General features: G+C 35.0%; 1 protein-coding gene across 1 annotated transcript in view; it reads left to right on the plus strand.

Annotated features, from left to right (window-relative positions):
- NCAM2 (neural cell adhesion molecule 2) overlaps positions 1–12,619 on the plus strand; it is a 322,614-nt gene that overhangs the window by 13,929 nt on the left and 296,066 nt on the right. The window lies entirely within an intron of this gene.

A 12,619-nucleotide genomic window follows, 5' to 3' on the forward strand; every position in this document is an offset into this window, starting at 1 on the left:
AAGTACATGATTTGCTGGTAATGACAAGCAACAAGTTAAACATGATTTTTTGTTATTAAAGTATAGTACCTGTCTTTTTTGAAGGTACATGGTCTGTCCATTCAATGTCTTATGTATAGATATTCACATAGCAAAGTCTATTATCATAACTGACACAAATGGCATCTTTGTTAACCTGAAAAGAGATGCTAAATAAGGATGGAGTCTTTCTTTTTTTTTTTTTTTTTTTACTTGAGAAATAATTTCTGCAGATCAGAGAAGTGAAGAGCACTTTCTTGTTTCCGTAAGGTTCTCTACTAAATAATGCGTTTCCCGTAATTATTTGTTCAGTATTATTGAAGTCTAAAATTGCTTCTATATACTTGTCTTTGGAACATGTATGCTACCCAGTATCAATAACACACTGAGGAATGTGCTAACCCTCACAACACCTCCAGCCTCACCATTGCAAAAGTAGGGAATTATGTTAGCAGGTATGTCTACTTGTTCTCTTCTAGGCAGATGCAAATTCTTCTTGCACATGCTCCCAATCAACTGAAGACAAACTAACTCCAAAATGAAAACTGAAACTGCCATTTCTCTGACAGCGCTTGAACAAACTGCTGTTACAGCTTGTTAACATTAGTGTAGTGTTGTGTTAATTACAGATGCACAAATTGCCATTAGGTTGCATCTGGCCAACTCGGAGCATGCATCTGCCTGCCAAAGACTGTGTTGACATATCCACAGCAAGATAAAGGCAGGATGGAGCAAAGATCCTTAAGTTAAAGAAAACCTAAACCAGTAAATCTAAATGACACAGTATCATCCTTATGGTACAGAGTACCCACTCCTGTCAGGAACAGGAGAACTGGAGGAGGTCTTCTGACTCCAAGGAAGTAGTTTCATTTGCCATAGGCTGTGACCATGTTGATGTACGTATATTGTTTCCAGACTTAAGATGAGTTAAGGTGTCTCTGCATCAGACTCACATTTCTGATGCTGATGTCATAGGCACAGCTAGCTTGGTCCATACCTGTGCATGTGTGACTTAAAAAGGGGAGATGTCACACAGTGCAGTAAATTCAATTCAGTCTCCTGAGTCTTTAAGGTGGTACCCTAAAGGTTGAACCATCTGTTTTGGACACTCAGTATTATTCCATAAATTCTAGGAAGCCATACTGACCTCTATTCTAACTTTATTAGGGGCACTTAATATGGCATATTGTTCTGAGAGTGCCCATGCAGTTTATATTCATTAAGTAAGAGTCAAACAATATCCTTTTGGAAGTCAGTCCAGTACCAGATTCAAATTGGTGTAACTGAGGACATGAGCCACTAGTGAGAAAGGAAATCCCAGCTTTATTAAATCAGTAATCCTTGAAAGGTGTTTTAAAAGTAATTATCTTCAATCAAAGTGTATATTTTTGTTTTTCATAGAAATAAAACCAGAGATTAGATCCAATAGATTGAATACCAACCATTTCTAGACAATAGAATAGATATCCATTTAAACAGAGAAGAATGATTTCATGAAGAAGTATGGGAGACTATAGTTTTCTTGTTAGAATGTTTCTAGCAGGCAGAAAACCTGGGTTCTCCCACTGTGAAGTTTTGTGTCTTAATACAAATAAATTTATTTGTGCCTCAGGAATTTTACCTGTTGATGAATACTCTGAATCAGCTAATACAGGCACCAGAAAGAAAAAAAAAAAGTTAAAGTTGCTTCTTAGACAGGAATCCTTACTTAATATGTTGGATTTTGGTTTAGTTCTGTCATAGCCAGAGAAACAGAAATACTTGAATTTTACTTCCTTGGTTTTGTTAAAATTTGTTTCTCTTCTTGCATTAAAGCCAGGATGTGAATGTGAAGTATTCCTTTACAAAATGAGAGAAGTCATGCCCCTGTGGATGCTTTTGTCTTTAATTGTACTGAGATTCCCCATTTTACTGATGTGAAATGAAACATAAAGAAACTTGATCAAGGTCAGACAGAAAGTCTGTTGTGAATCTAGAACTGAACCAGCTGTCCTGATGTCATTCTAGTGCTTTAGCAGTCACCCTGCTTTTATTTTATGATAAGATATGGAGTCAAAACTGACATGAAAATACAATGTTTGTAAACTGATTTCACTTGTTGTTTAGGGTTGTGCATGCTGATTCCAGCAGCTCTGTCTTAAATGGGCTTTATTTGAGGCTAGAGTGTTTGGTGGGTGTGATGATTTGGCATTCCTTTAGGATCCTAAGGAATATCCCAAAAATCCTTATTTAAATCTGCAGATTAACAAGTGGAATGCTCGGTTCTTCTTTTTAAGATGACAAGGAAACAAAATAGAAATGTGCTTTTTGCTGGCAAACTAGTTTTGAGGGGTGGGGGAGAGGGAAGGAAAACAAACAAAAAACCCCAACACAAAACCAAAAACCACCCTACAGATTCTGCAAGATCTATATTTAAATGTTTTTTATGTTTCTCACTCACTGTTCTGACGCTGCATCAGAAAGTAATTTTTTTTTAGCTTTGAAATAATAGCTGTCATCATTTATCTCTTTGAAGAATGAAAGTGAATAACCAAATTGTTTTCTTTCCATGGTCAAACAGGTTGTTTCAGTTTTCAAGGCTGGCTGTGAATGCTGGACTGGTAACACTTTAAGTAGATGAAATTGGGTGAGAAAGATGCTGTCAGTATTGATAGGCTCAGAATCTGACCAAACTTCTCTCTTCTTTCTTGCAAACTCCACTTACTAAAATTGCCAGACTGGATATCTGTAGTGTTGGGTTTTTGTATCTGGTTTTGGAATTAAGATGGACCTACTTTTGTCTTCCCGAGTTTTATTTCCTTTTATTTAAAAGTGGGATAGTGTTACATAGCTGTTTTTATATGATCCTCAAATGCATTGAAATACTAGTACAAAAGTGCTATATTAATTACTCATAATATTAGTTTCAAATATAGAAATAGCAAAATTAATTCCATTATCTATTATGCAAGTGTTTTGAATGAACATTTTACAGGGCATGAAATGCTGTTACAACCTGTGTAGATTCTTTAATCCACACAGTAAAAATGGGGAGGGCTCTGAAATGTTGACTGGAACACACATTCCCTGATCCCCTAGCACAAATGAGAAAACAGAGTAATTAGAGAAGCAGAATTTATGTGTTCCTTGCATTGTTTGTACACATAAGAAGTTATCTATTGCTGCAAATTTTATTAGCTGTATAAACAGCAGGATAATTTATTTAAAGTCAGGTCTCGAAGACTTGGAAAAGAATAGTGGAAGAACAAGAAGGGGATTGTAAAAAGAAGAGAGGTACAGAGAATGCAGCTGTACTTGTGTACAGGTAACTTGTAACTCATGTATAACTGCATGTATTTTAATACAGCAGAATTTCTTTGTGTTTTAACTATTGGCAATATAGACAGTTTAAGACTCAACATTTCAGCAGGAGCTTTAAACCTATATGCAAGGGCTGTTGAACTTACATATTTAAACCCAATCATTTTTCATAAATTCATAAAATCGGTCACAACCTCCTTCTGAGTATCTATGAATATTAATACTTGTACTTCTTCCCCAGATGACTTGCAGAAACTGATGCGCCTTCCAAATAGATATATATATATTTGGTTCTTTGAAATCAATAACATACCTTCTATTTAACTTTTCTAGTGCTTGGATTTTGTTCAGTGTACTCTCACTTAGGTACTGAAAGGAACGTTTTGGGAAGCTTCCCTGCCTGCAGCCATGGTGATAGCATGAGAGGCACAGACAGGTGGCTCTGCGCTAGTTCTGCAGAGATCCCTTAGCAGTCTGAGATGCACTGCTACTCTCCTAGGTTCCACAGGGCTAAAAAGAACAATGTGTTCCTTCATTCCTGTATGGACTACTCAGGAGAAGAAAAGTATAACCTATACTAACCCAAACAAGTTAAACTTATTATTAATATTGATAGCATTTACCTCCAGAATAACTCCATATAGAAAGGTAGTGCAACTTGGTCAGAGATACAAAAACTTTGTTGTTTTTTTTTTCTTTTTGAGAACACTTTTAATTTCTCTATTCAGTTGGATCTTTAATATATATTTTTTAATTTCTCTGGTCTTTAATTAGCATCTTCTTCAGTGGGGTTCATTATATTTTTTGGGAAACACGGAAACTGTAAATGCTTATAAGTTTGTGTATCACTTAAAAAACTTCTTCAAAATGATGTGGGTATCTTAGTAAAAAGTATCCTTTTTGTTACTTAAATGAAAATGGTTTTGTGGTGGGTTTTTTTTCCTCATGTTTAAATAGGCTGCTTGACAAGAACAGTTATAATTTTATTAGAAGTTACGATTTATTGCATGTAACATGTACTTTGATTTTCCAATCTTGATTGTTGATTTTACAGATGAAATCTGTCACTTCGGTAAATGAGATGTTTTATTTAATCTTCAGTCTTTAATGCAGCCTTCTAAAAGAGGGATCTTTTTGAGTGCAAAGTTCGTTGCCATGTTGCTAGTGTGTGTTTCTGACCAGAATGCAAAGTAGCTTTAATCCATACATTCTTTTTTTCCTGTACTGGGATAGCTGCCAAATCTATGTCAGCAATTAACTTCTGAATGTGTCAGCTGTAACAAATACAGTTCATTGTTTTTTGACTAGTTAACAGTTAGTTAAAAGGCAGGAACAGTTGAAATGAAAGGGAAGTACTGTACATTTTGTATTTAAAATATTCAGGCTATTAAAACTACTGAGGAAAAAAAAAAAAAATAATCAGTCCTAGGAGGGATTTTTAGGTAGACAAAAATACTTAACAGATTCCTCAAATCAAATCATGCCAGATCACTGGATAATGAAGTTATCTGATGAAATTATGGCCAGTTAGAAGTAATTTTCAATAAAGGGTTGTATAATTCAATATTAATACCTCTGTTTCACTCATGTGAAAAGCAAAACACCACCACCACCCCCACCCCCCCAAAAAAAACCCCACAAAACCTACAAGAAATTTCTCTCAAACTGTTAGAATAATATCTGATGTTTTGGTTATAAAAAGGACATCACAAGAAAGAAAAATGCCTTAACTTTTTTTGAGAATCTGAGAATATGAAAATTACCATCTAGAGCAAAGTGCAAAATCACAGTTTAGAGGGGTGGGTTAATGATACTCTTCCTCCTTACTGACATACATTTTCAGATTATTAATGTCTTTTTTGTTTGCAGACTGTTTGCACCAAGTCTTAACAATTTTATTTTTATGTTTTGCCTGTATTTGTGGCAAATTTTCCTCTGCAAATGAAATGTGAAGTGTTTGCTGTAAACTTTCTAAAACCACAGTGTATTTAATTAGTTCTTGAAGCTTCATGTAGACCTTCCTTTCCTAAATTTTAGATCAACTATCCCAGCAGAAAAGTTTTGCAATTCAAACTACAGTTGTAGTATATATAAAACTTTTTTTTCAATAATTTTACCTTAAAAGGTGTATTTTTGTATATTCTGTCTTGTTGAGCTTAATGTGAAAATAGTGGTAGTAAATGAAGACAAAAGGATCTGTCGTAACAGGTGTCATATTGAATTTCTTGCATAGGAGAGCAGATTCATTTGTTTTATTGCAATGATGAGAGGTGCTAGAACTCTGCAGAGATACAGAATTATTTTTGTTGACTAGCTCATTTGAGCCCTGTTATTTTTCAAGTTGCAGTTAGTGAAAGGTTTGAATGTCCTGTTAAGCAGAGCAAAGCCAGAAAGCTATGCAATGAAGTGTCAGTAATCTAACACAAGCAGAAAATTTATATGTTATATATACAAACAACAGCAACAAAAAAAAGCTCTCTGGAAAACACAAATTGGGATCATACTGAATGTGCTTCGAGTTAGAAGAGTAACTTCAGTGACTGACAGGGAACTATACTGCTGGGTGAATTTTTAAATGCAAGGAAACTTGTGAAAAAAATCTATCATTTGCTTAGCTTTTATTTTAAAATAAAAGTTACATATTTTAAGAAAGTGAAGGAAGGAGGAAAAAAATGGTCTTTGCATAGCTAGAAATCATAGACTCTCTGTATAGATTTGTGGCATAAAATGTTACCTCTCAACTCAATTACAGTGGTGCAGCCAATGCAGAAAGCAGTATTTATACCTAACATACAGATTGTGACTCTACAGTCCCAGTCATTCAGCACTTATTCATCCTGCTCTGTGACACCCCCACCATCATCCCCGTAGTTTCCTTCTTACACAGGAGTACTGTTTCATTTAAAAAGGGACTCTAGACAGTGGTTTCCCCTATACACGAGTCAGAATGTTTTATATTTATAATGCGTAATTTTCCATATCTGTAGAATAGTGGTTGTGAGTCATGAGCAGGATTTGTCTGCCCTCAACTGTGCATGGTAGAAGACAGAAGTGGCACTCTCTCTTCTCCCCACCCCCCAATTTATGGTGGAAGATCTGTGAGCCTTAGGAGACAAAACAATTTGAGATACATAAATCAAGGAATCTAGTAATTCCTGTCTGATACACAAACTATCTTTGACTCAAGTTATCCACTTACAGCACAGTTCTTTCTGAAATCTCAACCACTTTCATCATCATTTCATACTGCTACTTTTTGTAACTCTTCTTGAGTATGCTGGTGACTGTGGAACATATTCTGAGGTATCCCATGCATTCTTGAATCCAGGATCTTTGAAATTAGTTGTTGAAATACCAAGATTTTATAATGAGGGGAAGGAGGTATTAAAAAGGGCAAAGAGAAACTGAATGGGGGGAATAACGACTGGAAGATTTCTGCATTGCAAGTGGAAGCCAAAATGAATGAGTAAGTATTCTCTATCACGTGATCTTGAATGAACCTGAAAGATTTAGTGGCAAATGCTGTACCTTTGTTTAAAAGGTAGAAGACAGATGTCTGGCCAGTACAGGCTTGCTGCCCTAACACAAATAGTGTGCAAGGCTGTATATATGTGTGTATGTAAATATGTATCTCTCATATAGTTTAAATATAAATAAATTTTATTTATGTAGTTATGCAATTGTCCCAGGTTCCAATGAAATCTGTTCTTTTAATGTTGTATACAAGTCTGGTAATCCATTTTCAAGAATAAGTGTTTGTGCAAGATGAGAAACAAAGCATCAGGGCATGAGAGAAAATGGGCTTATTTACTTTAAAATGGAGAGGGATATGTTTGGAGTCCCTAAAAATTCCAGAGTAGTAAAGTGGAAGGAAGGAGAGTTGTCCTTTAAGTTAAAGTACGTGCTTGGTGCAGGAACAAATGGGTTTGAACTGACTGAACAATTTTAGTCTGAAAATGTAAAGATTACTTCCATCCATAAGAGCAAGGAAAATGTGGAACAGCCTTTAAATTAATGATTGTATAAAACTAAGTGATTTTAAGAAGGAGGTAAAGGGAATTGAGGGTGAAGCTGTAATGCTGTGCCTACAGAAGGATACTAAATCTTTCACCTAAAAAGTGCTGTTCTCCTGCATTCTTGAGTTGTTAAATACTGAAATTTCTCCTTTAAGTTTGTATTTAGTAAATAAAAAGTACATTGAAATGCACTATTTAATTATGTAATAACAGTTAATAATTTAAATAATCCATATTAAATAATAGCATATTTGAGTAAAATCTGTGCAGTGATTTACCATGCAATGAGAATTAATGCTGTTTTCACTCATGTCATGTTCTTGTTATGAATTAGCAATGATTTATTAAGTCCAAAATCTGAGATTAAAAATAAGCAGCATTTCATTAGTACCGTGAAGATATGGCTGTCGAGTCTTACACACTGAAAGAAATGCTTTCTAAATGCTTTGACTTGTCAAAATAAGTAGCAGTTCTTAAACAATGGAAGTAATGGGAATTACGACCATTAGAAACACAAAAGCATGATTTTTTTTCTGTGGAATTGACAAAAACTGCTTTGGGGGTGTTTAAAGAAGAATCTGGTATCTAAAGAAGTCATAGCCAAGCAAACTTCACCAAGCTGTCACTGAAAACATGAAATCAAATTATCAGTATTTGTATTCTCTGCAGAGATGATCTAAGAAAGTGACTCATCTTGAAGAGCAAGAATTTTACTTGTGACTTTTGTGTATGTTTTTAAACAATTAATGATAAGGTGCTGGAGAATCACTGTACTATCAGCAAAGAAATATTCAGAATTGCTGATTCCATTCATTAGTCATAAGAGGATTATGAAATATAAAATAACTTGGAACTGGCAAATTATTATGGGTGGAAGAATTGGAAAAAAATAGCTGATTCTTCCTTTAACATATTTTTACAATGTTTTCATAAAGGATGTCAGAATAGATGCCCTCCAATTTACAAGAATTATGAGAGTATAATAGAGTATAGCAGAAAAATGCATTGGTTAAGAAGACACCATAGATGGTCAGATATCATAGAGATCTTGAAGTTTAGGTAGAGGTACCTGAGAAGATAGTTTTCTGGACTATAAGAACTTTGCAGCAAGTACTTAGCTGTGCGTGTGTGTTGGTTTTGGCTGGGATAGAGTTAGTTTTCTTTATAGTAGCTAGTATGAGGCTATGTTTTGGATTTGTGCTGAAAACAGTGTTGGTAACACAGGGATGTTTTCATTATTGCTGAGCAGTGCTTACACAGAGTCAAGGCCTTTTCTACTTCTTACTCCACCCAACTAGTGAGTAGGCTGGGGGTGCACAAGAAGTTGGGAGGGGACACAGCTGGGACAGCTGACCCCAACTGACCAAAGGGATATTCCAGACCATATGACATCATGCTCAGCAATAAAAAGCTGGGGGAAGAAGAAGGAAAGGGGGGACACTTGGAGTTATGCCATTTGTCTTCCCCAGTAACCATTATGCGTGATGGAGCCCTGCTTTCCCGGAGATGGCTGAACAGCTGCCTGCCCATGGGAAGTGGTGAATGAATTCCTTGTTTTGTTTTGCTTGCCTATGCAGCTTTTGCTTTACCTATTAAACTGTGTTTTTATCTCAAGCCACGAGTTTTCTCACTTTTACTCTACTCTTCTGATTCTCTCCCCCATCCCAATGCAGGGGGAGAGAGCAAGCCACTATGTGGTGCTTAGCTGCTGGCTGGGCCTAAACCATGACAGAACAGTATTCACCAGAGATTCCTGGGAGAATTCACAAATGACATAGCACAATGAAATACAGAACAGTGGCCATTATAAGGGAGAATGAATTAATGTTATGTGTTGGCATTTAGGACTATGTCAGTTGTTCGTTGCGGTAAGCAGTCTACAGTTTCATATTAGCAGTATGCATAACTAACCAGATTCTAACAATTTGTATTGGGAGGGTAGGATACAATTGCCAGAACTCAGACTTCCACATTTGACACATCACAAGTGCCAGACAAATTTCTGCATTCTCCCTATAGTAATGTCATTAATGTCTTCAATTTACCTATTTTTTTCTGGCCTTCCCAGACAACACAGAAGCCTGGAACCACAGAAGATAGGTAAATATTCTCATAAATTTGCTCTTTTTGTAGTTTCAATTAATGCTATAGAAGCAACTTTGCCTAAGAAAAAAAGAATCATAGTGCCAGCAAGTAACTTACATTCAGCGTGTTGAAGTCCATTTCCATACACTCATTAAAAAGAAAGGACAATTGAAAGATATGTTAGTCTGGAATGTTTCATAGCCTGTCTTATGAAAAAGCAGTGTCCTTGGCAGGGCATACTATCCAAATCTTGCAACTTAAACTTTTCTTTCTTTTCATTTATAGGTAGTCCACTCATGCAAATAAAAGATTTTTAGGCTTTAATTTAAAATTGCATTGCTTTTTCATTTAAATTTCAATAGTTAACCAAAAAATAAATCATACAATATTGGCCACATTTTTCTAATCAGATACATCTGATTTGTATTACTGTAATAAATAGACGAAAGAAACTGATGCCACTGCTAATATTAAGTTCATATGATTTGGAAGTATATCAAACTATCTATGTATATGTCAAAGTACTGAATTTATTTGTAGTTATAGTTTGTGGCAGGCAATGTTTTCTTGTCTTTTTTCCCAATTCTGTTGAATCCTGTTCACCACCTAATAAATGCTTGAATGCATTTTTGCTTGAGCATTAACATTAACCTTAGACCCTAGTATACCCAGATGAAAGTTTGTAATGTAGATGAGCTTTTGCAAGTTTAGAAAATGCTAATTTGTTACTGCTTCCATGTAACTGCTCTTCACATTGCAACCTTGTATGCCTGTTATTCTAGTATTTAATACAGACTGAGTGTTGTCAAGTTTCTGGAAACATCTGGTTTCTAGTCCTGGTTCATGTTCAAATGCTTTTCCAGGCTCACATTAAATCATTAAATGGCATCGTAACTCCAATTTAATATGTTATTAGTTGATACGTTTCATCAATGATTCCTTAATAGATCTGAATCTTTAGCTTTTTGCAAAGTACTAACCACAGGATTTCTACCTGTATTCTCTAAACACACGAGGCTAAATTTAATTCAGTGAGAGCCTTCCAATTTAGAAATAATGTGCTGCTTTTAAAAACACCTCTGAAACACATAATCTTAATTTTGATAGTTGATCCTTCATTTTATGACATATTAAAACTTGTGTCTAAGGAATACAGGGCAAATATTTTAAGTTAATTCATTTGTGTTTATTCTCTACTTGTAATGTCATAATTCTATGTTTTTTAGAAAGGTAACCAAGTATAATTAAAAAGACTTCATATCTCACATGATATCACTACATTTTTTATTGTGTTCTCTGCCCAAAGAGGAATTTCTGTATTACAAATTAAAGCAAAAAGAACACTTAAATATATACTAATGAAAGATTAATTTAAATGAAGACTGTAAAGCAGTGCTTTCAAGAGCAATTACATATGAGGATGACTTTTTAAGTCCTGAAGGACTAAACCAAAACAAAAGCGTAATGAAGAATAGAGAATGACATCCTAAATATAAAAATAAGACTGATGCCCAATTTTAGTTTTTGTGTAATATTAAATATCTGAAAAATTATGTAAGTCCACAGCTAGACATGTAAAATTAACAAGCATTTTTCATATGAAAAACTGTCTCCATCTTTGCTTTGCTATGCAATTTGTAGTAAAGCTAAATCGGAGGTTTGATGCTTTTAATTTTGTTTTGGCATGGCGCCTGTTGTGAACTTCACCACCAACTGTACTCCTTATAATCCTCCTGATAGCAAATCTTTTCTACTGGTGTCTGCCCTTGGAAAAGGGGGAAGTGTACAAAGAAGACAATGTGTTCTAGATACTACAGTGTCTTCAATTGGAAATCTCCAGAGGGCCAAATGCTGATATGTGTGTCTTCCTTGTTTCTCAGCCTTCTTCGCCTTTTCTTCCCGCTTTCATTACCTTTATCCAGCAAACACTTAATGATGAAAGAAATGCTTGCTCTTCCTTCCTGTTATCTAAAGCGAGGGAGGTCCATATAAGTGGATTGTGCTGCTAGTGTAGATCATGAAAATGGTGAGGTGGCTCTACTACATCATTCAAATGTTGTATTTGCTTGTTTGTTTTCTAAAGCTGTTTGTATTCCCCCAAAGTACATACTGCATTGTGAAGCTATGCAGTACAAGTGCCATGACAGACCTTGAGGAAAACAATGTGCTGTTCCTCATGTAACACTATAATCTGTCTCTGGGAAGAGAGCAGCCATGTATTGTCTTTGACAATTGGTTGTTGTTTTTTTTTTTTCTTTTCTTTTCTTTTCTTTTCTTTTTTTTTTTTTTTTTTTTTTTTTTTTCCTGCTATCACTTAAAATATACACTTGCCTGGTTTCTATTGGATATGTTGGAGAAGCAGCAATTCTGTCTAACCAGTCTCATGACTCAAATTGCTTTGTCTTGTGTTTCTGTTAATTCACGTACACACGCCCTCCTTCAGGTGAAACAATATAATGCTGCAGGATTGCATTTGAACTGGTTCTCCAGTTTAGTGACTGCTGCTGAGGCTTTATAATGAATTTCTGTATGTTCTGAATTTTTAAGATAAAATCTGAGATTTTCAGAATATTTTTAATCAAGTTTTGAAGTCTATATATGTTAATATTGGCAGTAAGTACAAAGTATATGCCAGAGTTAAGTAGTTTAATTCAGGTTCATTTTCATTGATTGTTTCATTTACTGTAACAATTTGAGATCATCAAATTCCTCCCACTGTCTCTATACATAAATAGGTAGCTTCTTATTAAATTATCTCCACCTGGTGGCAGTATGTTATAGCCAGCAACAGAGTAACAAGCAAAACTGGACCACTTTTTCTTTTCCTTGTAGAAATATAACACCAAAGCTAGTTAAATCAGACGAGTCATTTATTGCTGAAAAACTCCTTTAGATATGCATGAAATATTTTAAAGCTGAACTGTGGTGTCTTGTATGTAATTCGATGCAAGCATGATATGGATCTTTAACTGATAAGTATCCAATGCAGAAGTGCCTTCAAAATGCAAATCAGTTGCCAAAAGTTCTGTTAACCTAACGGTACTAATGCCTGCATTTCTTCACTTAAAACGAACAATGCAGGTATCTTGTTGGGTAAAGTCAACACTCAAAAGTGTTTCACTCATATATTCTGCTTATTTCTGTAGTTATAAAATATGGATTAGGTTGTGCAAAGTTTGCATAACGTGTTTTCTTCAAGC

This window comes from Accipiter gentilis, chromosome 21, assembly GCF_929443795.1.
Source record: "Accipiter gentilis chromosome 21, bAccGen1.1, whole genome shotgun sequence".
Taxonomy (NCBI): Eukaryota; Metazoa; Chordata; class Aves; order Accipitriformes; family Accipitridae; genus Astur; species Astur gentilis.